Source organism: Cyprinus carpio, unplaced genomic scaffold, assembly GCF_018340385.1.
Source record: "Cyprinus carpio isolate SPL01 unplaced genomic scaffold, ASM1834038v1 S000006479, whole genome shotgun sequence".
Classification (NCBI taxonomy): Eukaryota; Metazoa; Chordata; class Actinopteri; order Cypriniformes; family Cyprinidae; genus Cyprinus; species Cyprinus carpio.
This window is the reverse complement of record NW_024879154.1, coordinates 251,388-278,423: the sequence shown is the minus strand read 5'-3', so window position 1 is coordinate 278,423 and position 27,036 is coordinate 251,388. Positions and strand designations below refer to the sequence as shown.

General features: G+C 40.7%; 1 pseudogene; it reads right to left on the bottom strand.

The window, feature by feature from the left end:
* Positions 1 to 622: 622 nt before the first annotated feature.
* On the bottom strand, positions 623 to 25,595 carry LOC109061440 (annotated as a pseudogene).
* Positions 25,596 to 27,036: the final 1,441 nt, after the last annotated feature.

The following is a 27,036-nucleotide window of genomic DNA, read 5'->3' as shown; positions in this document are numbered from 1 at the left end:
AACTCACATTGTTTTTACTCTGAACTATTAACTTCAATACATCACTATATGAGTCACCACTAGAGGGCAGGCTTATCACAGAATGCTGATACCCAATAGTACATACATTACGCTTTCCTCCTCCCTTAGATTAATCAACCTAAGAAACAAGAAATATATAACTATAAACTTACTGCATAACATTTACAATTAACCTGAACAATGTTGCCAACTACAACACAACTACAAATCAAGCCTTTGGGGAGGTTTCCTACATCTCTCAGGATAACGTCTCTGTGAACCTGGGTGCTGTTCAGGTGTAACTGGAATCGTCCCATCTGGTTCATTATTGTGTGGTTCAGAATCGTTCGTGTTAACTGAGGTAATAGGGGCAGTCTCAACAGCATCATTGACCTTGTCATTTACATCAGGGACATTGTCAGGTGAATCAGAAACAGGTAACAGCGAGGATTTTGTCTGACGATCCACCATCTGATCTGCATGCCATCTCCATGTGTTGTCTCCAACCTTTACTGTGTACATCAAGGGTCCAGTTCTGGTGGTGATGGTACCTGGCTGCCACTTTTCCAGTCTGTAGTCACGTGCTAAGACTTCTTGTCCTACTTGGAAGTTTCTTGTTTGTCTATTGTTCATGTGCACAAATTGTTTGTTTTCTACATCTCGGATGAGATCCAAACGAGATCTTAAATTCCTCTTCAGGAACATCATTGCTGGTGTTTGACCAGTCGTGGAGTGGGTGGCATTTCTGTATAAGGAAGTTGTCTATTTTGTGTTGGAGCGAGATAGTGTCATTATCCATTGCTTTTATTGCTTTCTTGAAGGTTTGTACAAACCTTTCTGCCAAGCCATTAGTGGCAGGATGGTATGGTGCGGAAGTAATGTGCTTGACTCCGTTCAGCTTCATGAATTTCTGAAACTCGTCTGAGACAAACTGTCGTCCATTATCCGTGCATATCTGTTCTGGCAGCCCGTTTCTGGAGAATATTGTTCTTAGCACAGAAACAGTCTTTTCGGATGTGGTTGTCTTCATTAGAACAACTTCAGGCCACTTAGAATGCGCGTCCACGGCGATCAAGAACATGGAGTCCTTGAATGGTCCAGCAAAGTCGACATGCACTCTTTGCCACGGTTTTGACGGCCATTCCCAGGGATGCAAGGGAGCTAATGGTGGAGAGTTCTGTGTCTTTTGACATCCTGGACAAGCCTTTGCCAGATCCTCAATCTGTTTGTCGATTCCCGGCCACCACATGTAACTGCGGGCAAGGTTTTTCATTTTTACAGTGCCCAAATGTCCTTCATGCAGTGTGTCCAACATCTTACTGCACAATTTGGAGGGAATGACTACTCGTAAGCCACACATTAGAGTTCCTTGACACACAGAAAGCTGTTTTCTCCTCGCTGCGAATGCTGGATACAGTGAGTTCCCTTGTGTCGGCCACCCATGTACTGTGATATCATAGACCTTAGACAATGTTGGGTCATTGCGGGTTTCTCTCTGAATAGTGCCATTTATCACAGGAAACTGACTCAAGATTGAGGTTTGAAACATGTCAGCTGGATCCATCGCCTTTGACTCTTCTGTCAACTTTAGTGGAAGACGTGACAAGCCATCAGCATTACCATGTAGTTTGGTGCCTTTGTACTCGATATCATATTGGTGAGCACCCAAAAAGAGTGACCAACGCTGCAGCCGTGCTGAGGCCATAGCTGAGACACCCTTCCGAACATTGAAGACCGAGACCAAGGGCTGATGAGTTGTGATCAGGGTAAACCGTTGACCATACAGATAATGGTGAAATTGTTTTACACCCCACACGAGACTAAGTGCTTCACAGTCTATTTGTGCATAGTTACGTTCTGCTGTCGTTAGTGATCTAGATGCAAAGGCTATTGGTTTTTCAGTGCCATCTGGAAACTTGTGTGACAGCACTGCGCCAATTCCATATGGTGACGCATCGCACGCCAGTCTGATAGGCATAGATGGGTTGAAGTGTGTCAGCACTACATCAGGAGTTATGAGCCTTTTGGTCTCTTGGAAAGCTTGTTCACAGCTGTCCGACCATTTCCACTGTGTCTTTGTTTGCAACAATGCATTCAAAGGATGTAGTACAGTGGAGAGGTTTGGAAGAAATTTGTGGTAATAGTTCACAAGTCCGAGATATGATCGCAGTTGAGACACATTTTTGGGTGTGGCGCCTTTAGCACAGCTTCGATTTTGTCTTGTGACTTGTGTAGACCATCTTTGTCTATCACATGACCACAGTAAGAAATCTGAGACTTAAAGAACTCACATTTTTCTTTGTTGGCTCTTAGTCCATACTCACACAATCTCATCAGCACCCGTTGCAAGTTTTGGAGGTGATCTGAATCATCCGTCCCCGTTACAATGATATCATCCAGGTAACCCGGGATACCCTGCAACACCTGGTCCATCGCTCTCTGCCACAAAGCAGGGGCTGAGGCAATTCCAAAAACAAGACGGTTGTACTGATAGAGCCCTTTATGTGTGTTGATGGTCAAGAATTTCTTGGATTTCTCATCCATCTCCATTTGGAGGTAAGCTTGGGCTAGGTCAATTTTTGAGAAGTGTTCTCCACCAGACAAGGATGCAAAAATGTCTTCAATGCGTGGCAGGGGATACTGTACTGCATGAAGCGCTGGATTAATGGTCACTTTAAAATCCCCGCAAATACGCACATCTCCTGCTTTCCCTTTTTTGATCACTGGGACTATGGGTGTTGCCCATTCGCTCCATTCAACCCTTGTCAGAATTCCCATTTTTTCCAAATTATCCAGCTCTGCCTCCACCTTGGGACAAATTGTGTACGGGACTGGGCGAGCTTTAAAGAATTTTGGAGAAGTGTTTTCTTCCAACTCCAGATTTGCTTTTATTCCCTTAAGTGTTCCTATTCCTTTCTGAAACACAGGTTCTGCATTTTCTAAAATTTGCACTAGGGTCTTTTGTGTCTCTTTGTTATTGACTTGCTGGGACACATCCAGGTTTTTTATTGTGTGCCAGTCCACAGGTATTTTCCTCAGCCACTCACGTCCGAACAATGCAGGCCCTCCGTTTCCCAACACATACAAGTTCAATTGCTGCTGATTTCCTTTGTACTTCACAATTACTGGTAATTTCCCTTCCGGAGACACTTTTTCACCAGTATAGGTCTTTAATATCACTGATGTGCTTTGCAGTGGTATTTTTGAGAACAGTCGCTGGTAATCAGCTGCATAAGGCCGATCCAGTGTCTAACTCCATTTTGAGTTTGACTCCTGACACTTCTGGTGTAAGCCAAATAACTCTTCGATCAGTCTCCTTAATACTGTACAGTTCCAAACATGAAAGATCATCTGTACCTGAACTTGTGTTTGTTTCATTTTCAGTTACTTGATGTACAGTAGCGGATTTATGTTTCACTTTGTGTGTTCTGTCTTTTTGCATCCTCTGTCTGCCCATTTTGCATACACGTTCGATGTGCCCATTTTTATGGCATTTTCTGCACTCTTTATCTTTGAACCAGCAGTCATTCGCATCATGAGACATTTTTCCGCAGCGATAACTTTTCTGTTTTCTTTCCAATTTCAGTGACAGTTTATTTGTTACACATTCCATTGTTTTTTGTTGCAATTCCAATGCATCTTTTGCTGCAGTCTCCATGGATATTGCTATGTTCAGTGCACGATCGAGTGTCAAGTCTTTTTCTGTCAACAGTCTTTTTTGTGTGCTTTCATTGTGCATTCCACACACAAGCCTGTCTCTTAATGCATCTGCCAGTCCAGCTCCAAATTGACAATGTTCTGACAATCGGCGTAGCTCAGCTATATATTCAGGAATGCTTTCTCCTTTTGCTTGGTTACGCTTATGGAATCTGAATCTTTCCGCAATTAATAGGGGTTTGGGGTTTAAAATGTTCATTTAGAATGTCCACTATTTACTGAAATGCTTTTATCCGCTGGCTTTTCAGGGGTTAACAAACTACGGAGCAGTCCATACGTCTTTGCTCCCATCACGCTCAGCAAAACAGCCACTTTCTTATCATCTGCAACATCATTAGCCTCACAGTATAATTCCACTCTTTCCACATAAGTTCCCCAATCTTCAGCATTACTATCAAAAGCGGTGATTGTTCCAATCATTGACATTTTTTCTCATTTGCAGTTAGCTTTACACTTTAATTGGCTTCTCTTTCTTTCATGTGACTCACGCTGTCTTTTCACAATCTCTTCCTGTTACATGTCCATTAAAGTCTTGTTGACGCGTCTGTAGTTGTTGATCCCGTCTCGTCGCCAATTTTGTTGTGTATGTTGGCAGAATGAATGATACACAGCAGACAATCGAGTCGTGTTAACTCACATTGTTTTTACTCTGAACTGTTAACTTCAATACATCACTTTATGAGTCACCACTAGAGGGCAGGCTTATCACAGAATGCTGATACCCAATAGTACATACATTACATCTATGTTTATAATCTTTTTCTTGAAATGCATTGTGTATGTAAAACCTTAATAAAAATTTCCTTATACCATTTTAACGTTTTCACATTTTAAAGTTTAAAGCACATAGTTTTGAACAGTTTTCAATGCCCCCACACACAAAAACACACTTCCCGCCGATTATAAATTCCTTTTAGGACAATAAAAAAGATGGGCTCGGGCGGGGAGGGGTGGGGGGTCTAAACAGGTGTACAAAACAGATGTCTTTTATGACCCTCATCAATCAAACTTTTTGAGACAAGCCACATTATACTCTCTCTAGTATTGCAATCACAGCCTTGCAAAAGTCATGCAAACAGAGGTCCGACTGACAGCAAACAGGTTAGCGACTGTCCTGTACTCAATGATTGAAGCAAGTTTATACAATGCAATGGCTACCCGTTTCTTCAGAGAAATGCATAACCGGTACGATGTGTCTTGTCACTATAGTGCAGGCTTCAGAGTTTGTATAAATGTATTTGAATGTTTCTCTGGAAACTCTGAAGTCCTCCTGCCACTACTCATCTGTGAATCTTTGAGCAGTGATCTCCCACCAGTCACTAGTTCGGGGATAGGTCCACAACTCTGCATTCTATTGGTGTAGTAGTGATGCATCATCTGAAAAATAATAGAATGAAAGGTAAACATTAATTATCTAGTTATGTTATATATCTATAGATGTATATAAATGTCAAAACATAAATAGATCCATCATTTGAAAGATAATATTAAAGGTAAACAATACGTCACTTGTCATGTTTAATATCTGTATATTAACATACACATGTATAAAAAGATGTACTGAATCAGAAAAATACTGCAATGAAATGTATGTTTTACTCCCTTAACTATCATACAGATCTATATTAACATAAATGTTTAGACATATATGTATAAACAGATGTACTATCTGAAGAATAGTTCAATGAATGGCTAACATTACTTCTCTAATTATAGCAAAACATGTTTTTTGAACATTAAACAGCTTAAGCTTACATTAAAGAATGATAATCAGAACAACTCCATATATTACTTATATATCTCATAGGGCTAAGTTATATTTCATCAGGTTAGGGTGGCACCGAAATTAATATAACAATAATTAACTATATTTTGTAATTTAACAACACTTACCATTTCCATCCATTGTCCGCGGTTCTGGTTTCGCTGTATCTGGCTTGCATGTCACTGGATCGCTCTTTTTCGCCTTGCAGCTAACATAAGCTTTCGGCGTAAACACAGCTGAACCCTCCATCTTCGCATCTTGGCTTCGCTGTCCTCATCTTCCACCAAGAAAACACCAAAAGGTGCAAACAAACAGCTGCTTTGGTTCTCTCCATTTTGTTCGTTCGATGATCATACTATAGTGCCCTACCTGAATAACTTTCATTCTTCCCGCTGAAAGGGGAGGGGTTTTGTGATGTTTGATCCAAGGAGGTGTGTAAAGGTTTAGTTTTGCGCTACAGGGCTACTGGCTCGACAGTGGAAACGCAGCTTGCTTTTGGTCTTGGTGCTTGTGGCTCGAGGCCATTGGCCCCACCCGGCACGCTCTTAGCCTTGGCTAGCACTGGCCTGACAGTGGAAAAGCTGCTAATATGTGCTCTTCATGCTAGTAAGTGAAGATCTACTTTAAAGATACATTGAACAGCAGCACAATTTGCTAAAGCAGCATATTCAGTGGACAGCATATTCATGGATCTTATCACATGCACGCTGCTTGTGTGGATGCAGTTAGTTTTGACCGCAAAAGATGAGTTAAGCTGATTGGCTATCATGTTTTTGACCATTTACGGCACTCCCATTTTCCTGTTTTTACATTAGAAGGGCATTTTGCTTGTCAGAAATAGCTACATGTTCGGTTTTAATGTTACTTCAAGTTGGGGTAGAATTAAATGAGTGCCAAAACTCAGAATTTTGTTCGCGTACCCCAGTTTGAGAACCACTGGTCTAGGAGACAAGGTCTTCACTGGGGATCTGTCTGGGGCTCATATAGTTTGTCCTGGTCTCCACTGACATTCAGGGCTGTCAAGGTCATCTTCGGGTGAGTTTAGTGACCATCTGATCTGGATACAGACTGGATCTGGTGGCTACGGTGACCACGGAATAAGAAAGAAACAGAATAATATTAGCATAGATGCCATTCTTCTAACGATGTAGCAAGTACATCGGGTGTTATGGGAAGTGTTGCCGGTTCTGCTTGTCATAATTAATGCAGGCTAAACATCCTTTAATGGATTTGAATATAAGAAATGTGTTATGTGAAAGCCCATTTAAAGAGATGGGTCTTTAATCTAGATTTAAACTGACAGAGTGTGTCTGCCTCCCGAACAATGTTAGTTTTTCAAATTGCTATGTTTCGCCGGGCCGCAAAGAATTACAGAGCTGAGTGTCATCAGCATAACAGTGAAAGCTAACAACGTGTTTCCTGATGATATCTCCCAAGGGTAACATGTAAAGCGTGAAGAGTAACGGCCCTAGTACTGAGCCTTGAGGTACTCCATACTGCACTTATGTTATATCGTTATGATACTTCTTTATTCACTGCTATGAATTGATGGCGGTCAGATAAGTATGATTTGAACCATGCTAATGCACTTCCACTAATGCCAACAAAGTTTTTCTAGTCTATGCAAAAGAAATGTTGTGGTCAACAGTGTCGAACGCAGCGCTAAGATCCAATAGCACTAAAAGAGCAATACAACCACGGATCAGATGATAAGAGCAGGTCATTTGTAACTCTAAGGAGAGCAGCAGAGCGACTAAGAAAATCACTAAACCCTCAATGGAAACCCTCAAAAAGGTGCTTTTTTCAAAGAAGGAATATAATTGTTAGGATACTACCTTTTCTAGTATCTTGGACAGAAAAGGGAGATTCAAGATTGGTCTGTAATTAACTAGATCTTTGGGGTCAAGTTGTGTTTTTTTTTAATGAGCGATAACAACCAATTTGAAGGTTTTGGGGACATATCCTAATGAAAATGAGGAATTAATAAAAGTCAGAAGAGGATCTATGACTTCTGGAAGCACCTCTTTTAGGAGCTTAAGATGGAATAGGGTCTAACATACATGTTGTTGGTTTAGATGATTTAACAAGTTTATACAATTCTTCCTCTCCTATAGTAGAGAATGAGTGGAATTGTTCCTCAGGCAATCTATAGTGCACTATCTGATGCGATACTGTAGCTGGTGGATTCATGGTTACAATTTTATCTCTAATAGTATCGACTTTAGAAGTAAAGTAGTTCATAAAGTCATTACTGCTGTGATGTTGAGAAATGTCAACACCTGTTGATACTTTATTTTTCATTAATTTATCCACTGTATTGAATAAATACCTGGGGTTATGTTTTGTTTTCTTCTAAAAGAGACAAAAAGAAATCAGATCTAGCCATTTTTAATGCTTTTCAGCAGTACACCATACTCCATCCCGCCAAGCAATACGAAAAACCTCTAGTTTTGTTTTCCTCCAGCTGTGCTCCATTTTCCAGGCTGCTCTCTTTAGGGTGCGAGTGTGCTCATTATACCATGGTGTCAGACTGTTTTTCCTTAATCTTCTTTAAGTGTAAAGGAGCAACCATATCTAAAATGCTAGAAAAGAGAGAGTCCATAGTTTCTGTTCACCATCACCAAGTTGTTTCTGAGTCTTTGTGGTGGAAGAAGTTGATGGTTCTACTATACTTGTAACAGGGATAGTGGCCTAGTGGTTAGAGAGTTTGACTCCTAACCCTAAGGTTGTGGGTTTGAGTCTCGGGCTGGCAATACCACGACTGAGTTGCCCTTGAGCAAGGCACCGAACCCCCAACTGCTCCCCGGGTGCCACAGCATAAATGGTTGTTCACGGTGTATGTGTGTGTTCACTGCTGTGTGCACACTTTGGATGGGTTAAATGCAGAGCACAAATTCTGAGTATGGATCACCATAATTGGCTGTATGTCACGTGACTTCACTTTTAATTTCAACACCATCAGCATCAATTCCATGTGACAGTATTAAATCTAGAGTATGATTTCAACAATGAGTATGTCCTGAGACGTGTTGTCTAACCCCAATAGAGTTCAAAATGTCTTTGAATGCTGATCCCAATGCATCTTTTTCATTATTAACACGGATATTAAAATCACCAACAATTAAAACTTTATCTGCAGCCAGCACTAACTCGGATAGAAAATCAGCAAATTCTTTAATAAATTCTGTATGGTGTCCTGGTGGCCTGTATACAGTAGCCAGTACAAACATCACAGGGGATTTATCATTAAAATTTGTTTCTCTGGATAATGTTATATAAAGCACCACTACTTCAAACGAGTTATACTTGAAGCCCGCCCTCTGAGAAATACTGAAAACATTGTTATAAATTGTAGCAACACCTCCCCCTTTACCTTTTGGATGTGGCTTGAAAGGAGTTAAATTATTTCCTTATGAAATTAATTCCTTGTGAAGCCAATAAACTCAGGAACTCACACAAAACAGATGCCATGCTGCACACAAAACCATAAAACAATAAAACTGGAGAAGAGATCTTCAAGGAGAGTAAATAACACCTATCTCCTTGCTCATTTGCGACCCCTTCCTCCCTCTCCTCTCCCCTCCCTGCCTCTGACTCTCACTCTTCTCCCCTAAAAGCAAGAATATCCATATGCCATTTTATATCATGTGAATATGTTGTTTCTTCTCCTCCATGTTTGGTATCATTTTAAAGGTCTCTGTGCGATTGGTAAAATGGTCTCAATTCTACAGAGGAAGGGTTGTGTCCCACTTTAGGGTCTGTGAGAATGCTTATCTGTCTCCAAGCCAGGTGGGACCCTGGGGCCATGAGAACCTAACAAACCAAAGGGTCTTTTATGTTTTTACAACTGATTTGAAGATTTCTTTGTTTTTCTTATTTTGGGTATATAAGGGTAGTGACAAAACGATTGATGGATTCTGTAGCCAGGAAGCCTGTAGTATGGAATTTGTCCACACAATCTATACTATGTATTTTACTGAAGTCTGGTATGCATCCTTTACTCTTAGATTTATCTTTGAGAATTTGATGTCTTGTACTGATTTGATATCTTTGAAAATGTAAACTGGCATAATACATTTTTACCTGACTGATAATAAATTGTGTATATTTGACCCATTCTGATCTCTTCTGAAATCATTTTTCAAGTAGATTAATGTGAAGTGGTATTTCCACAAATCTGTGTTCAGGACAGATCATACTGAAGCACCAGTGGATGAACCATGGGGAAAACCATTAGGGATCTTCTGATTTCTGACTGTCACTGGCTTAACACAGTGTAGCTCTGTGGTTATAGAGAAGAATAAACTTTTTTGTTATGAGCATGCAGAATGTAGCTCAATTAAAGGTATTATAACTACTCTGCATCCTTTGAGTTAGTTCAGGACTGACGAGTTTATGTCCATGGGTTCACTATCGGCGGAGTGTAATTCCTGTGTGATACCTGGTCCCTAATGAACAAATAATTGAAAGTATGGGATTTCCAGAATACTCAAATATCTAGATTAATAAACAATCAATATCTGTGATCAGCTTTTAATTAGAAATATTAGCTAAATTTAATGATCACGTGAAACTGGAGTCAGATTAAATATGGAGCTAGACTAAAATTCAAACTAAATCCTGATAAATTCAGAAGCACAAGTAAAAGACAAAATACACATTAAACCTTCGACCAGGCAGCTGGATTCCACTTTTTGAGCTGGCGGGTGGATTCTTACAGTTGGTGACGTTCCCGACGTGATCTCCCTGTCTCAGGCGAGTGACGTCTTTTCAGTGCAACATCCAAAATGTGCTCCGGAAAGAGGTTTGAGCTGCTTCTTCCTTTTCTCCAGCTGCTGCGGTACAGTAGGTGGCCAACCAAAATGATGGTTCTACCGCCGCACGTGCTGCCACCGCCGCATCTGCAAAGTGCATTTGCAGCTTTTGACTGGTAAGTGGCGCTTTATCCACAAGTTATCAAACAAGCGCATCAAAGCACATTTTCGCAAATAGATGTCAGCTTTGCCTCACCGATGTGTTACATTTGACAGCTGCAGTCGGGGAAAATAAAAGAAAAACACTGTAGTTAAAATATTTAATATTCACAGAGTTTAGTACTTATGAAATGTGCATTTCTTAGAATGAATTCAAGCAGGATAAATGTCAAGCCTATGAACCTGTGCTTAAATTTTCTCTAAGCTGCACAGTATTACACCATATTTTAGATTTGACTCATTTAAATCATGTGTTATATTATTCTAAAGAAATTGTGGTTTATTTTGCATTGAAGCATTAAAAGTGGTCTATTTTAGTGAGCTAAGCTGCATGGATTTATATACAAAATGTCAATATTCTCACATATTTAAAGAAATTGTGGTTTATTTTGCATTGAAGCTTTAAAAGTGGTCTATTTTAGTGAGCTAGGCTGCATGGATTTATATACAAAATGTCAATATTCTCACATATTAGGCCTATATTTTAATTTATATTTTAAAATTCCTTCAATAAAACAGCATGCATTTTTGTCACGCACTACTTTGTTATTCGTTATCTGTCCTTTATTTTGACAGATAACTTCTTGGGAAATAGATCTGTCTGTACACTGATTAAGAAATTGTTGCGTGTTTTATAAATAATTTTCTTTATTTTAGTAAAACGTGAGGCACTGTATAATTTTGTTCCCATTATTTAGACCCAATTGAAACGAATAAATTTAAACCTGCATGATTTCGCTAAATCACTGAAACTGTAAAGAATTCATCAAAAAAAACAAAATACAAACGTTTAAACTCAAGTTCTCTCATTATAAACAACAAAATACACACGATGTAAATAAGAGCTTCATTATTTGACAACTTCAGTGATTTTAAAGGGAGCCTTCTTTACTTGCTTTCATATAATTTAAGTAAAGTAAAAATATAATAAATAAATAAATAAATATATACATAAATTGCAGGCACATTTAATTGCAGGTGTGTAAAATATCAGAGTGCATGATTTGCGCGGCGCGCTTGATGCTGAGTGGGATGCGCAGCATTTATTCTTATTTGTCTACATATTTTATCTTCATTACAAATCTTGTTTGGTTTTATTTTGGATAATTGCATGTTAAACTGATTTACTTTGTAATGCTTATGCAAATGTGAATTATTATTCACATTCAAGTGCAAAAATTATTAATGCGCATGCATGACAGGGAGGCGCCCTCTCGATCACTTAAATTTTTTCCTGATAATGAATTAACTTAAAATTGGGGTGTCTCACATACATGAGAAATATATCTACAGAAAGCTTGAAATGTCTACTAACGAATAGATTCAAAATGAAAGCATTATGTAATCTGTGAAGGTTGCATTTCTCTTTAAAGGCGCGTCCATGTGGAGAGAGTCAGCATTGTGAATTTCATCTTGCAGCCGACAAGAAAACATTTGTTTATTAATAAACAAATTCTTTTGTTTTTTTTACAAATTTTCACAATTATTAAGCTACTTCTGCCTGTGCTTTGTGAAAAACTGAATGCATGTGCTTGAGCGCGGAATATATTAAGGCTGGATAATAGATGTAAATTTAATATAAACCTGCGATTAGTTGAATAATGAAAAATGAACGACTTAGTAACTAGAAAAATCTTATGTGGGGGCAGACCTATTAAATACCCTCTAGACATCTCTGTTAAAGTTTTTAAAGCATTTTATACGCGTTTGCATAAATTCTTCTTTCAGAACGGTTTGTAATGGAGAGATGCCTTAACACTGATTTTTCCTCTGAAACACAAAAACGAAAATTGAAATAAAAATGATATTTTATGTTTTTGAGAATGGCCAACCCATCTCTGCAGATATTCTTGCTTCTGGTTTGTGCATTTTAAATACAACAAAAACAAACAAGAACATACATACATATATATACATATATGTATATAATGTCTCCAAACACTCCAAAATGTTTTTGTCACGTCTGTAACGCATGTTTATTTCCCAAATCTAAAACAGCCTATAAAACATGTTCATAGACGGATACTTTTTCTGATGTCTGGACTCTGTTTTGGGATATAGAAAAACATAAAGAGATGGTCCAATATATTGGTAATAAAATAGGCTACATTCGGTGAGAATTTATATTTCACACTCTAAAAAATTATTGTATGGACGCAACAAATAGAATTAATGCAACAGTTTGCATCTTTTTTTTTTGAGTTAAGGCAACTTGCTCTGAAATTAATTTATAATAACTAATAAACTATATTGCGCTATACAGTAGTCAACATTTGAGGTGGAACAAAACTTTTCTTCAAAGTTGTCCTAAAACCAAAATGACGAGGCAATTGTCCTATCTAAACCTGTTCTGCAAGTTTGAAACCCTCATAAGACACTGTCCATATGAAAAGAGCAAGAAATTCACACCTTTATCTCGACCCCCACAAGCTATACAGAACTACCCCCCAAAACCCCTAACCCCCCTCCAGCTGAACTGAAATTTGGTCTGTTTTTTGGCTGTGAAGGCTGGTGTGTTGTCATGTTACTGGGTTGAAACATGCCTGCACTCACAGCAGCCCTACTCTTTTCATTCATTTTTTTCTCGCAGTCCATATTATTATTTTCACAAGACCTTAATAATAACAAATTATCAATTGATAATTAATCATTATTTTTGTGAAAATCATTGTTATTTGTGAACAGTGAGAGTGACTCGCGCTAACAGCACCCAGATTCACCAGCATTTTGGTTTCAAAAAATCAGTTTGGGCGAATGCAACTCATTGATCATGAGTCCAACATTTAGCAAGGCAGGAAGGAAGGAAGACGTATTTCATTGTAAGTTAATGCTGTTAAATAGAGAGTAAAAAAAAAAACAAAAAAAAAAACACGTGTAGCCTATTCTTAACATATATTTTATAAGTTATTTGGCCATTTGTGAACTTGTTAGCAAGGCCACGATGTTAATTTTATTTGACATTTAGGTCACTTGTGCCTGCAGCAAAACACCCACTAAAGGGGTGATTTATTTCATTTAACAGGTATGTCTTTTGTATGTTTTTGTTTGTTATTACTATTGTCATGAAAAGTGTGGCCGCGTGTCGCAATGTTGTTAATACTGTTATGACACAACACAGCAGTTGCAATGTGTACTGCACGCTGTGGGTCACTTGTGCCTGCAGCAAAACAACCACTAAAGGGGTGATTTATTTAATTTTACAGCCTGCAGTAAAGAAAAGAAAGATTCATACCAGCCAGCATTGTGTCCTAGCATTTATTGGAGGGGGGTTCGGACAAAGATTAAGTCCGTTGTACAGAGCGGCATCTTATGGATCTAGGTGGTGTTCGTCCAAGTCACATCGTAGAGTGGAGAAGAAAGACCACATCTGTCACATTGGTGCCGTGACCTGTTGGATCACCTGATCTTCTCGTAAAGGATCGCTGTGAGGTTGCTGCTTTTATCTGTGGTTGATGTATGACGGTTTAAAGACTTTGTTTTTGATGCCAATTTTTGCATAAAGACTTTTTCTTCTGAATGTACTCTTGAATGTACTCTTTATTTATTTTTTATTGCAGACTTTGTGAATGAAGACCTATTGATTGCAGACTATTTTTGTGTGCAGACTTTTTGAATGAAGACATATTTACTGATACGTCACTACTGTTTTGGGATTGTCACTGATTAACAAGTTATCTACTGTTGAGTAACTTTTGAAGTGATGTTGTTTCATTAAATTTCATTCATGGGTGAAAAGTTTGTTTGACAATTTGATGTTAGCAGTCCCTTAAGCCCTTTTATTCCTCGTGGACGGGCGTCATGAACGACAGCCTTTGTGCTGGTGAACTGTAGTGTCTTCTGCCGCCTGCTCAGAAGAATCACACTCAGTCTGGGGTTTTGTTTCCAAAAGAAATACTATATTTCAAGGAGAATAAAGCCGAGAGTTCCTTGCAAGGATATCTCTCCAATGTTATGTGGTTTCTCCTTATACACAGTATATACAGGGCGTTCCAAATATTTCACATAATTTTCCTTATGCTTACAATTCGATTCCTCCCTAGAGAGAAGGGGCCCCCTAGACTTGTTATGGTAAAGAGAAAGGCCCTTTTGTATGTTTTTCCAGATGTTTCTCATCTGAGGGTCTTGTATATTCTTGCCACGTAGGCCTCTTTCTTCCTACATATAGACTAGGATTATAATGGAATAATATCTGGATATATAAATGGCTAGATTCACACTGATTATACTTGATTAGTAAAAATCTTATTAATAAAAATCTTCCACATATTCCCCCCTTTGAGACTTACTAAGTCTCACATTTGATTATTTTTAATCCAGAGTGCTACTACATAATTCAGTTTGATTAGTTAACACTACCTAGTGACTAAATAAGTCACACTGTATTATCACCAATGACTAGATTATGGAATTTCACTCTGGAGGGAGCAACAGGAACAAACATCATCTTCCACACTTGACTAGGAGGGAGTAAAAGATCCAGCCTCCCTTAACCCCTTTTTAATAGAAAACAATGTTATAAGCTTGAGCATGCAATTGGTTCAGCACTTGCCTGTGGTTGTCACAGTTTTCTATAAAAGGCATAAAAATACAAACAAAAAATAACAAACTGAATACCAAAAGATAAAAACATTTGATCTTCAGCCCAGATACCTTACGCATCGTAGAGGGCCACCCTGGGCAGAAGTTGGGCTAGTACTTTACACCCGGGGTATGATTCATCTTTAGACCTCTTCGTTGTCCTCGTTAGAGTCACTAGAACTATCATCAAAAGTTTGTTCATTTTAGTTAAGTTTGTTTAGCCATTCTTCATAATATTCCTCCAGGCTCCTTTCTGTGATCATTTGTTGATTATTCTGGACTTTTATCACTTCCATTTGCTTAGCAGTAGCGTTGACGATTAATGTTCCTAATATAGGGAATACACAGCAAAATAACAATCCTCCTACTAATATGGCAACTCCCAAAAACATTCCCAGTTTAGCAAACCATGCTCCAAATTTCAAATCAATCCAGTCCCGAATTTGTTTGTCTCTTCCGGCATTTGCTGTAAATTCAGCTCTTAACTTTTTTTAGTCAATTTTAGTCATAACTTCACTAAAAGCTCCCCCAGGGGCAGTATTATTTGGTATAAAAGTACAACATTGATCTCCAAAAACATAAAACAAACTCCTCCCTTGTCTGCCAAGAGCCAATTAAGAGCCTGTCTGTTTTGCCATGTCATTTTTACTTGTTGCGTGCCCTTGGTCTCCTAACACACTCCTAACGCATCATCAGTATAATTAATGAATCTTTGTTGATTATAATAAATGTAATTAATCCACTCTGCATTTTTGTTTGGTGTGATCAAAACAAATATTGACTCAAAACCTGTTTTTATTTCATCTCTTGCCTTGAATTAATTAAGAATTCCTCTCGGTTGTCCAATTGAGTCTAAATATACATTGGGGTCCTGGCTCGTAACCTCTTTTAATTCTATTGTCTTCCTTACTTGAGCTTTGTTCTGTTCCCCATTGTGCCATGTTAACTTCTTGAAGTAATCGTACTCTTACGCATATACCTTTCCATTCAACTGGTAATGAAGGCAGTAATATCTCACCTCCACAGATCCAAAAGAAATCTGCTATTATTAATGATTGGTCTTCATAAATTTCTATTGAAGGTAATGCAATAGTTTGATTTTCACATTCTTCAGGTGCTATTTTACTTCTGTTAGATGTTCCGACTGCTTAAAGTTCTGGAGCTCTAGAAGAGGAATTCCTTGATTTCCAAAATTTTTCTTATCTATATACCAAATAATAACACATTTTCCTTTAAATTTGCCCACATCTTGTGTTCCTTTTGGTTTATGGAAACACTCATTTTCTTGTTTATAATCTATGCTAACACCATTTTTGGAATCTCTACTTTCCGTTTTTTTCAATTTTTTATATTTTGGCTGACATCTGAATACTGACACCAGAGTGGTCCTAAAATAATCTGTTAATTTAGGGATTTCCCAAAAATCCTAGACATTCAGGCGAAACAAATATAGTCTGGAAAATCTGTTAAAAATGACAAAAGTTTCTCCCAAATTTGGCACATTTTTGGTAGTCATATGGATTTTGTAAGGCTATTACTTTTGTTTAAAACGGAGATTTGGAGCACAGCAAGCAATTTTCTTTTTCCTGTTTCTCTAGAAGTAAAGGCTGCCCACTTTATACCATTCATTTTTTGGGTTGTATCCCATAATGCATCATTTTGACTAATATCTTCATTCACCTGGAACAATTTTTGATTATCATTATCACTTTTGTTCATAGGTTGAAAAGTCAATTGAAGTAAAGTCAGGTCGCTTTCTATTGGTTGAGTTTGGGTTTTGCATTATTAGATGCATAAGGCATAGGATGGTCTTCAGATATGTTGTCAGTCTTATTCTCTTTTCTCTCCATTTCGTCCTGACAGGAGGAAAAGGAGCTCCTTGTGGATCTTTTTTGTGCTCTCATTAGTTTGGACTTCATAATGTGTCTCTGTTTTTTCCTCGTTACTTTCTCCTGCATTGTCTGGTTGTTTGTTTTCTTTTCTTTCTGCCTTTCCCATGGGAACTCTAGTACAGTGGTTTAGATGATACCAGGTTGTGCTTTCCCTCCACTTGGACTGCTGTTGGAGTAGCTCTCACCACTTTGTAGGGTCCTTCTCTCCTGGGCTCATTCCACTTTCTCCGGAATACCCTCAGATATACATGGTCACCTGGGAACAACTGGACATGCAGGCTCCGATTCCTCTCTGGGTCTCTTTTCTTTTTTCCTATAAATAGATAGCTTTATGTATGGCAGTTTATTTCTTCATATACGAGCAAAGTTCCATTTGTAATTGCTCTAGAGGCGGTCCTTTGTAGGGGCACCTCTACAATATGGCACAGGCATGGGTCGACCCATAAAACATTTCCAATCCAATCCAATCCGCTTTATTATATATGCACAATTTTAAATAACACAAGGTTTCCAAAGTGCTGTACACCACAACAATAAAAAGACACAATAGGATAAAAAGTAGATAAACACAATAAAATAAAGTAATAAAATAAGATTATAAAACAAACATGAAATTATTGAAATTCAAATCAAATCAAATAAATAAAATAAAATGCACTACACACACAACACATTTAAATCACATTAATCATGATTACCTGGTGTTAAAAGCCAGAGTAACGAGACTGGGTTTTTAAGCAAGAGATTTAAAAAATTGAAACAGTGAGGAGACTTGTTCTGATGTGTCATGCGCAATGCATTCCATAGTATTTTGGAGCTGCACCAGCAAAAGCTCTTTCTCCTCTGAGTTTTAGCCTAGTTCCTAGGCACTTCAGGAGACAGCTGGTAAGCTGACCTGAGAGGAGCGGCTGGGCCGTAGGGGTGCAGCAAACTCGCGCGAGATACGGTGGGGCAAGCCATTCAAAGGCTTTCCAAGCAATTAAGAGTAGTTTCCAACCTTGAATCCTAAAAATGACACGGCTAGCCGTGACCGTGAAGGCTTAAAATAGGTGAAATGTTGCTCATACTTTCTTGTGCCAGTTTAAAAGCACGAGCAGCAGCATTTTCAACCAGTGAGCAGACAGGGCAATGGGGACCTCATTAACCCCCAAATAAAGTGCATTGCATAATCCAGCCGAGTGGTACAACAAAGGCGTGAATTACTGTCCTCAAAGTGCTGTTTTCTGAAGGACTGGTTTAATTTTTGCCAGCTGCCTTAACTGGAAAAAGCTGGACTCACTGCGGCGTTAATCTGGTTCGTCAAACCTTAAGGTCAGTGTCCACCTTTAACCCTAGATTAGTTATAATTTTGCTTGACTGATACTGTGCTAAGATGACCCAGATCAACCAACGGGGTCACAGCAAGGCCACTACCACTAATCATGAACTGCTTTCACTTCGGCTCTTTTTTTCATTAAAATAAAAAACATCTAAGAGACATCCCAGGCCTAATGTCATGTAACAACGTGTAGCAATGGCTTAACACAGTAGAAGTTCGACTTTCTAAGAGGGACATAGATCTGACTGTCATCTGAATAGACAATGAAATGAAATAAATTACCCTGCTTCCTGTGAATTGAACCAAGTGGGAGTAGATAGAGGGAAAATAAGAGAAGGCCAAGCACAGAGCCCTGTGGCACCCATGCTGACAAGGGAGCAGGCGAGAAAACAGAGTCAGCAGGGCCAACACAGAAAGTTCGCTGGGACAAGGTAGGACCTAAAACCATTCTAAACGCTGTACCACTGATGCCCACCCACTGCTCCAAACGAGTAATCAGTATTTATGATCACTGTATCAAAAGCCGCAGTCAAACTCTAAAAGTACAAGGACAACACAGTGACCCGAGTCAGTAGCTAAAAAAAAAATGTCATATAAAGACTCTTAAAGTGCTGATTCAGTGCTATGTAACTGTTTTAAAAAACCGGATTGGAAAATATCAATAATATTATGTTCATTTATAAAGGTCATGAGCTGGGATAACAACTCTTTTCCAAAATTTTTTAGAAAGGTGAAAGGCAAATTTGGAAATAGGCCTAAAATTATTAGCCAAAACAGTAGGACTCCAGCCCAGGTTTTTTTCAACAAGGGCTGCAACAACGGAATGTTCAAAATTAAACAGGACCACTCCGAGGACAGAACTGCTATTATTACTGTTAAGTAATGCTGGTCCAATAGTCGGGGGGGCAACCTCTTACGAAGTCGAGGAGGTGACAGTTATCACCGGGAGAGCCTGAGGGCTTCAAAGCAATGACCCGACAAGTCTCTCTGCCACAAAGGGCAGGCAGTCCACAGCTCAACACGTGGAGCTAGAACAGCAGAGGCAAGGGGATAAACACTGGAAGGATCGACTACTCAGGGGTGTTTCCGGTTGGAAATTCGAGAAAGAGCTCTGGCACGGTAAAAAAAAATACTATCAAAGAAAGAAATGGAGAAACGAAGTTTCACACAGACAGCCAGGGAAGCATCACATGTTTTTTTTTTTTTTTTTTTATACAACAAGATCGGTGGGGCATTCAGAGCTCGAATTAATACCAAGTTAAAACAAACACGAGGCTTGCAGGAGTTCAACAGAGACACCTATCAGAAAAATATTTTCTTTTAGCCTCTCTCACAGTGATTGGTAATGGCGCCAGCAATCCCCTCAATATTTGAAACAAGACACTTGTAATTTAGTCCTTTTTCCACTTTCTCTCAGCTCTCTCGACACTGCTGTCTGGAAGCACGGTGGATTCATTCAGCCAGGGCTCAGACTTAGTTTGTTGTCCGGTCTGATTTTAATGGAGCCGCTATGTCAATGGCAGTTTGACAGGCTGTCGAGAAAACCAAGAGTTCAACAGCCATGCAGTATCAATTATACACACTTCAGGCAAGATGCAGTTTTTGACTGAAAGCAGTCGAGAAGTAAGCAGCAGTGGAGGGGTTAATAACTCGGCAAGTGCGAGCGGCTTGCACGAGGGTTTAACTGTTTGACAGCACACAGTAGCTTAAACTCGTACCAAGCCATGTGATCAGAGAAAAAAGCATCACCAGGATCTCCAGATTAAAAAACAGGCAAACCATAGGGATAAAACATAGATCAAGTGTGTGACCACATTCATGTGTCGGCCAAGTTACAGATTGGACAAGATTAAAAGAGTCAATGATATTTAGAAAAGTCTCCTCGCTAATGGAATTCTTCAGGGCACAGCATACATGAATATATGCGTGCGATAGCTCATTAGAGCAAGAGATTGATGCATGTCAATCCAATTCCAGTTTAGTACGTCTCACATATTTTGTTTATTTTGGCATTTGATAATTCCATTACATTTTTCGACACACCCTTGTGATTGAGGGCTGGTAAATGCACCCTAGTTCTTTGTTTTATTCTTAATTGTTGCAATACTTGTTTACAAGTTTTTTGTATGAATGCCTGACACCCCCTATCCTGAACTTATTTCGTGATGGTATTCCGCCAATTACTAGGACTTACTTGGCTCTTGTCAGACTTTAAATTACAGTTCCTGCTCCCAGATCTGCTGAATGGTACTCGTCTCCTCCACCCACCTGCTAAATCGGGTCCTATGCGATAACAAGCGATGTATCGCTTTGCTTGTACTGGCTGTTAATCAATATCCACATATGTCCATGTCATAGATCTGTTTTGTAACGGGTCCTTCAGGTACTCGGAATATGGCACATATTGGTGCTCTCTAACCGTTCCACACTTGTATTTGGCACAAACTTCACATGTGGACGCAACAAAATGTCATCGCATCCCTGTTGCATGCTGTCCAAAGAGGATTACAAAAATCCTTGGGCTTGACATTTAACTAGATATATCTTTCTACCACATCTCCCCCCATTGCCCTAACCTGTCAACATGTCACACTTCTGTTCAAGACAAGTGCTCGTCTTCCAACCGCAAGTGTGCAAGTAGTGCTTGGTTGCACGCATCTGTTCCTTCGACAGTACGGCCCGCACGTGGTCACTGGCGTATGGGGGAGGCCATGCAGGGGGCTGGGGGACGCCCTGTGGTGGGCCAACACGGCGAATTGTTTATAGGGGCCTGCTTGGTGGGAAGGCAGAATATATCACCCATTGAGGTTGAGGTCAGTATTAGTTACTACAGGTGCTAATACTGCTATCGGACATACTGAAGCTTTTGTTATCTCTAACTAAATCCGCGGCATTGTTTCCCTTAATGACATAATCACATTACCCTTCTGGGTGCAAACATTAAACAGAGTTCTCCCGGCACTCAGTCCTTCCCTGATGATCCACTGAGAAACCGATGAAAAGTGCTCTAGTTATTGGTGATTCTCATTGTAGCACGTGACAATGTGAAACTAGAGACACCAGCCACCATAGCCAATGTTTCCGGAGGCCAAGCGCCTGACATCTTAGCATAAGCAACAGTTAAACTCCACTAAGCTCTGCTTGGCTAGATGCTAAACTTACATACAGTAATGATTGTTATTCTCGACGACGGTGCTAATGATGTTCGACTTCGCCAGTCGGAGATCACTAAAAATAACATTAAAAAGGTGTGTGAACTTGCAAGCATGATGTCAGACACTGTAATATGCTCTGGTCCCCTCCCTGCTTACCATGGTAATGAGATGCATAGCCAGATTGTTATCACTCAATGGCTGGATGTCTACGTGGTGCCCGCAAGTAGTGACACAATAGGACTACGAACCCTTTGTTGGCAAGAAGAATGGAAGTGCTAATAGCAAGGGTTTAAATCGTAATTATATGGACCGCCATCAATTCGTAGTAGTGAATGAAGACCGGGTATTCATATCGATCACAAGTGCAGTATGGAGTACCTCACGGCTCAGTATAGGGCCATTACTCTTCACGTTTAACATGGTACCCATGGGAGATATCATCAGGAAAACCCTGGTGGTAGCTGTTCACTGTTATGATGATGAGACTCCGCTCTAATTCTTCGCGGCCGGCGAAAACATACCAATTTGGAAAAACTAATGGAATGCATAGTCGATATAAAAAATGGATGACAAGTAAATTTCTACCGCTAAATTCTGAAAAAAACAGAGGTGTTAAATTATAGGGCCTAAAAGCTGTATGAATGTAATGACCTGAACGTTGTCTAAGCCTTGATGGTGCTCTGTCAATTCCTTCGTCCATCAGTGTAGGACAACTATAGGTGTGCGTATTTGATAGCAACACATTGTCCCCCCTAGAAAGCCACGTTTTCTAGCATTTGATAAAACTGCATTTTTCCATCTCAAAAAATATATCTAAATTAAGGCCTATGCTCTCAATGTCAAAATGCAGAAAGTTAATCCATGCGTTTAGGACCTCAAAGGTAAGACTATTGTAATGCTCTATAGGAGTTGGTTGTTCTGCGACGCTATAGTAAACAAACCTCCAGTTAGTCCAAACTGCAGGTCAGCTAGAGTTCTTACTGGAACCAGGAAGTATGATCATATTAGCCCTGTCCTCCTGTCAACAACTGCAGTCTGGCTACCACTATCAAACATCGTATTATAGCTGTTTTAAATCTTCATTATTACTTATAAAGCCCTCTAGAAACGTGGTTTAGCACCTCAGTATTTGAAACGAAGGCTCTCTGTTATTATTATAGTCTCATCCACGTCAAGCTCCGTTCTCAAAACTCTAGGCAATTTGATAATACCTAGAAGTATCAAGTAAATAGTCAATCTGCGGCGGCGCAGATCCTTACCCCTTTCCGTATTAGCGCCACAAAAACTCTGGGAATAACCTACCGAACATGGTTCGGGAGGCAGACACACTCTTGCAGTTTAAAATCTAGATTAAAGACCATCTCTTTAACCTGGCTTTTACACATAAACATACTAATACATCTTCTAATATCCAAATCCGTTTTAAAGGATTTTTAGGCTGCATTAATTAGGTAAACCGGAACCGGGAACACTTCCCATAACACCTGATGTACTTGCTACATCGTTAGAAGAATGGCATCTACGCTCATTATTAGTCTGTTTCTCTCTTATTCCGAGGTCACCGTAGCCACCATGATCCAGTCTGTAATCCAAAGTCAGAGGGTCACTGCAGTCACCCGGATCCAGTACGATCCAGCCCAGATGGTGGAATCAGCAACCTAGAAAAGGGACCTCTACAGCCACTGAAAGACAGCGGGAGACCAGGACTAGAGCCCAGAGACAGATCCCCTGTAAAGACCTTGTCTCAGAACGACCACCGGGACAAGGACCACAGGAAACAGATGATTTCTTCTGCTCAATCTGGACTTTGCTGCAGCCTGGAATTGAACTGCTGGTTTCGTCGTGGTCAGAGGAGAACTGGCCCCCAACTGAGCCTGGTTTCTTCCCAAGGTTTTTTTCTCCATTCTGTCACCGATGAGAGTTTTGGTTTCCTTGCCGCTGTCGCCTCACTGGCTTGACGCTTAGTTGGGACACCTTCATTTACAGCGAAATCGTTGACTGATGATGGCAAATTATTCGCCCAGATACCATTTAAAAACTGAATCTGAGCTGCATGTGTGGACATCACGGAATTCACTGTATGAACTGCTTTAACTCTCATTTGTATTATTATTGACACTGTTTTCCTTAATTATGTGTTGTCTAGGTTGCTTTGAACAATCTTTTTTGTTTAAAGCGATATAAATTACAAGATGATTGACTTGACTTGACTATGCAATTTGGATTTTGCTAGTCTTTTTGACGTAGCATCATAGCCAAAAGTATTGCCTCTAGTTGTTCACATGTTGGATGGGAGTCCATCACTTTTTTGAAACTCTATTGTTTCCACCCTGACTCCGAATAGTGACTACACCATGAGAATATGCTGGATCTGTGAATATGTTAGCAGTGTGCTTTCGATAACTGGAGCATGCAGTTGTAAGAGCTTTAATTCTGCCTACCAATTGAGCCAGAGCAAGGTGTTAACAATGTTTTGATATCACAGGTTTCAAATTATTTTTTGATCTCTTCACTACCGCATATCTGGTCTGGATTTACTTCATGGTCTCTAAAGCTAGACCTATAAGTTAATGTGAATTCTGGTTTTGGTGTATACGGTTGTGTTGATTCAAGATCTAGGATCGTAAATCAGAAGCGTCCCGTTAAAAGTTATACATGAAAAAATTTAATTCACGATAAAGTACAAGCTTACTTAGTGAAAAATTTGTACTCAATGTAAAGTACAAAGTATATGGCCAAAAACATTACTTGAGTAAATAGTACAAAAAGTACAACTTTAAGGCTTGTCACTCAAGTATTAGAAAGGTGTAGAAGTAGCTTTTTTTCTAATAGTCAGATATCATTCAGAATGTTTTGTTAAAGGGATTGGGGAAAGAATCGATTAATACATGAAAGTGCACAGGTAACAACACATACATCTAGTGCACAACATACAACATTTAAAAATCAAAGCACAGTGAAACACAACACACACACACACACACACACAAAGAAAGGGAAGGGAATTAAATAGAAAAAAACATCTATCCTTTCCACTCTCATGCCAATTCCTACCCTATATTCTATATACTATATATTCTAGATTATATATATATATATACTATACTATATCATACTATATGTAACGTGGTGAAAGAACGGGCACAGGGCCAAAACATCATGGGAAAGCACGGGAGGTGTGGATTTTATAAGAAGTGCCTGAGTGTAACGTGAGACGATGACGGTGTTGGCGTGAGGAGGCTGCATCTCAACACTGCGAGTCCAGGTAGTTCAGGGTGAATCCGTTTGAGGTTGTACGGTAACAACAATGGTTGGGAAGAGCCATTGGGGAGCACGAGAGTCATGTCGTGAGCATCATGGAGAGAGAGGTTTCTCACCTTGCGTCTAGTGTGACATGCTTGTTTATATATAGAGGCCTCTCGCCTGAAGGCTGCATATGAGTCCGCGCAGTGTGGAACGCTGAGCAGCCCCGTCATTGTGCTTGATCCGCGTGCATCTCGTTGTGCGTGTATACAGATATGCGTAACGTGATGCATGGTATTCGGCGGATTATATGCTCTAGTCATTCACTCCTCCCCTCCCCACAAGTGCATTTCCTGTCCCTTGGAACAAGGAATATATGGTGGTAATAGGTAGAAATAATGGCGTCGTCCTTCTGCCTGGTCAGGTGTGGGGAAGTAACCCTGAACAGACCTGAAAAGCTGACCAGATCCGTGAGAAGGGCCATCTGACATTGGAGTGCTGACTACTGGGCCGATGTCTTGCCATTCTCTAAGTGCTAAGTCCGTGGATGCGCGGAGGCAAACCGCGTTTACTCTGATATTTGTGGCTCCTTTATGCGCCTGGCAGCCATCCACTGAATTGGGGGGGTCAGGCCCGCTCGTGTTTAGTGGTCTGTGATGAGAGTGAACTTCTCCGCCCTAGGCACCTGGTATGCAAAGAGCCAGCTCCAGGACTGCCCATCTTGGCCGGCCAGAGCTTTCCTTTCGATCACTGGGTGGCATAGTTCTTCTTCGGCGGCGGAGGTCAACTTTATGCTGATGTATAGGACGGGATGCTCCTCACCTTCATGAACTTGAGACAGGATGGCTTACTAGCTCTCTGCAAGCCCGGCAAGCATCCAGTCTGCCCCAGCAGGAAGGAGAGCAGCTGAAATCGCGGGGCGGCGCGGGACACGGCTCCGAGCGTAGGCACCATCTTCACCTTTTAAATGCATCCCTCACGCTTCAGGTGTCCAGCACACTCTTTCTGGCTGCCCTTCCTGGTCAGGTCTGTCAGAGGCGGCTAAGGAGGAAAGTTAAGGGATAAAACAGCAAATAGTACTCTGCCAACCCCCAAAAAAAGCGCTCGTACCTGGGACTTTGTGCTGGGATTCATTGCGGATCGTACTGACCTACGACTTTCTTCTGTTGTGGTTGGATGAGGGCCCAACTTCCGACTTGGAAGCCCAGGTACTTTCGCGCTAGGTCAGGCACCAGGTGAAAACTTCCGGGGGGATTGGGCAGTGAGTCCCAGCCCTACGCAGCTCCATCAGCACCATCCATGCCAGATGGTCCAGGTGCGTACTCGTCCCAGCACTTGGATTCTGGATGACAATGTTCGTCCAGGTACCTTGCTTGGCCAGTCTTATGACTGAGGGGGACCGACAGCAAAATGTCCATCATACGCTGGAACGTGGCTGGATCCCCATGTAGGAAGTGAAGGGGAGGAGTACGGTATTGCCGAGTGCCAGTTGTTCTGAGTTTCGACGCCCCGGATGTGCGGACACGCTATGTGACTGGCACAACCCTTTCGGTGACAGGTATTTTGGGATCCTAGCCAGTGCCAGACAAGGAGTTTTACAGGCGGGAATTGGGGGATCATAGCGGGGGGGACCCCATTTGTTTTTTAAAAAAACCCGGTCTCCAGGCTGGTGGAACTTTGCCGGAGCTGGAGTGATTCCAGTTGTACTGCCGTTTGCTGCGCTTGTTGGGCCTTGGCTGAGGTGACTCACGATACAAGTGGCAGAGCCGGCTCGATCCTTTCACTCATTGCTTTCACGTGCTAGAACTGATGGAGAAGTGAGGTGACGAACGGTGTTGCTCCCACGCTTCTCTGGCAACATCCAACAGCCCCTCAGGAGTTTGGCGCAACTCGAACAGCAACTTCAAAGGGGTGAAGCCCATTGACGCCTAGAGGAACTTCCTGAAATCCCAAACAACACGTAGGGGAGGCATGAGATCCCAGTCACACTTGTCTTCGGCCCAACGACCTGCTGTGAGCATCTGTTTGAGGGTTTGGGTTGAACCGTTCTACGAGGCCATCAGTCTGGGATATAGTACACGGAAGATTCTCAGCTGCTTCACCTTAAGGAGGTCACACAGGTCAGCCATTAGTCGCAGACATAAAGGGGTGTCCCCTGGTCGGTCAGTACCTCCCTGGTCGGAAGAGCTCACGAGTGGAGGGACTTGGCAGTGGCATTTCGGAGGAGGCCACTGCTTTGGGAGTAACGGATGCGTACATCCACCTATCCCACCACGCATGTAGTTCGTGCCAGTGGCGGGACAGACTTAGGCAAATCGGCCTACGAGATCCATCCCGATGCGCTCGAAGCCGGCAGCCCAATGATGGGCAGCCGGAGGAATCCAGCTGGAGCTGG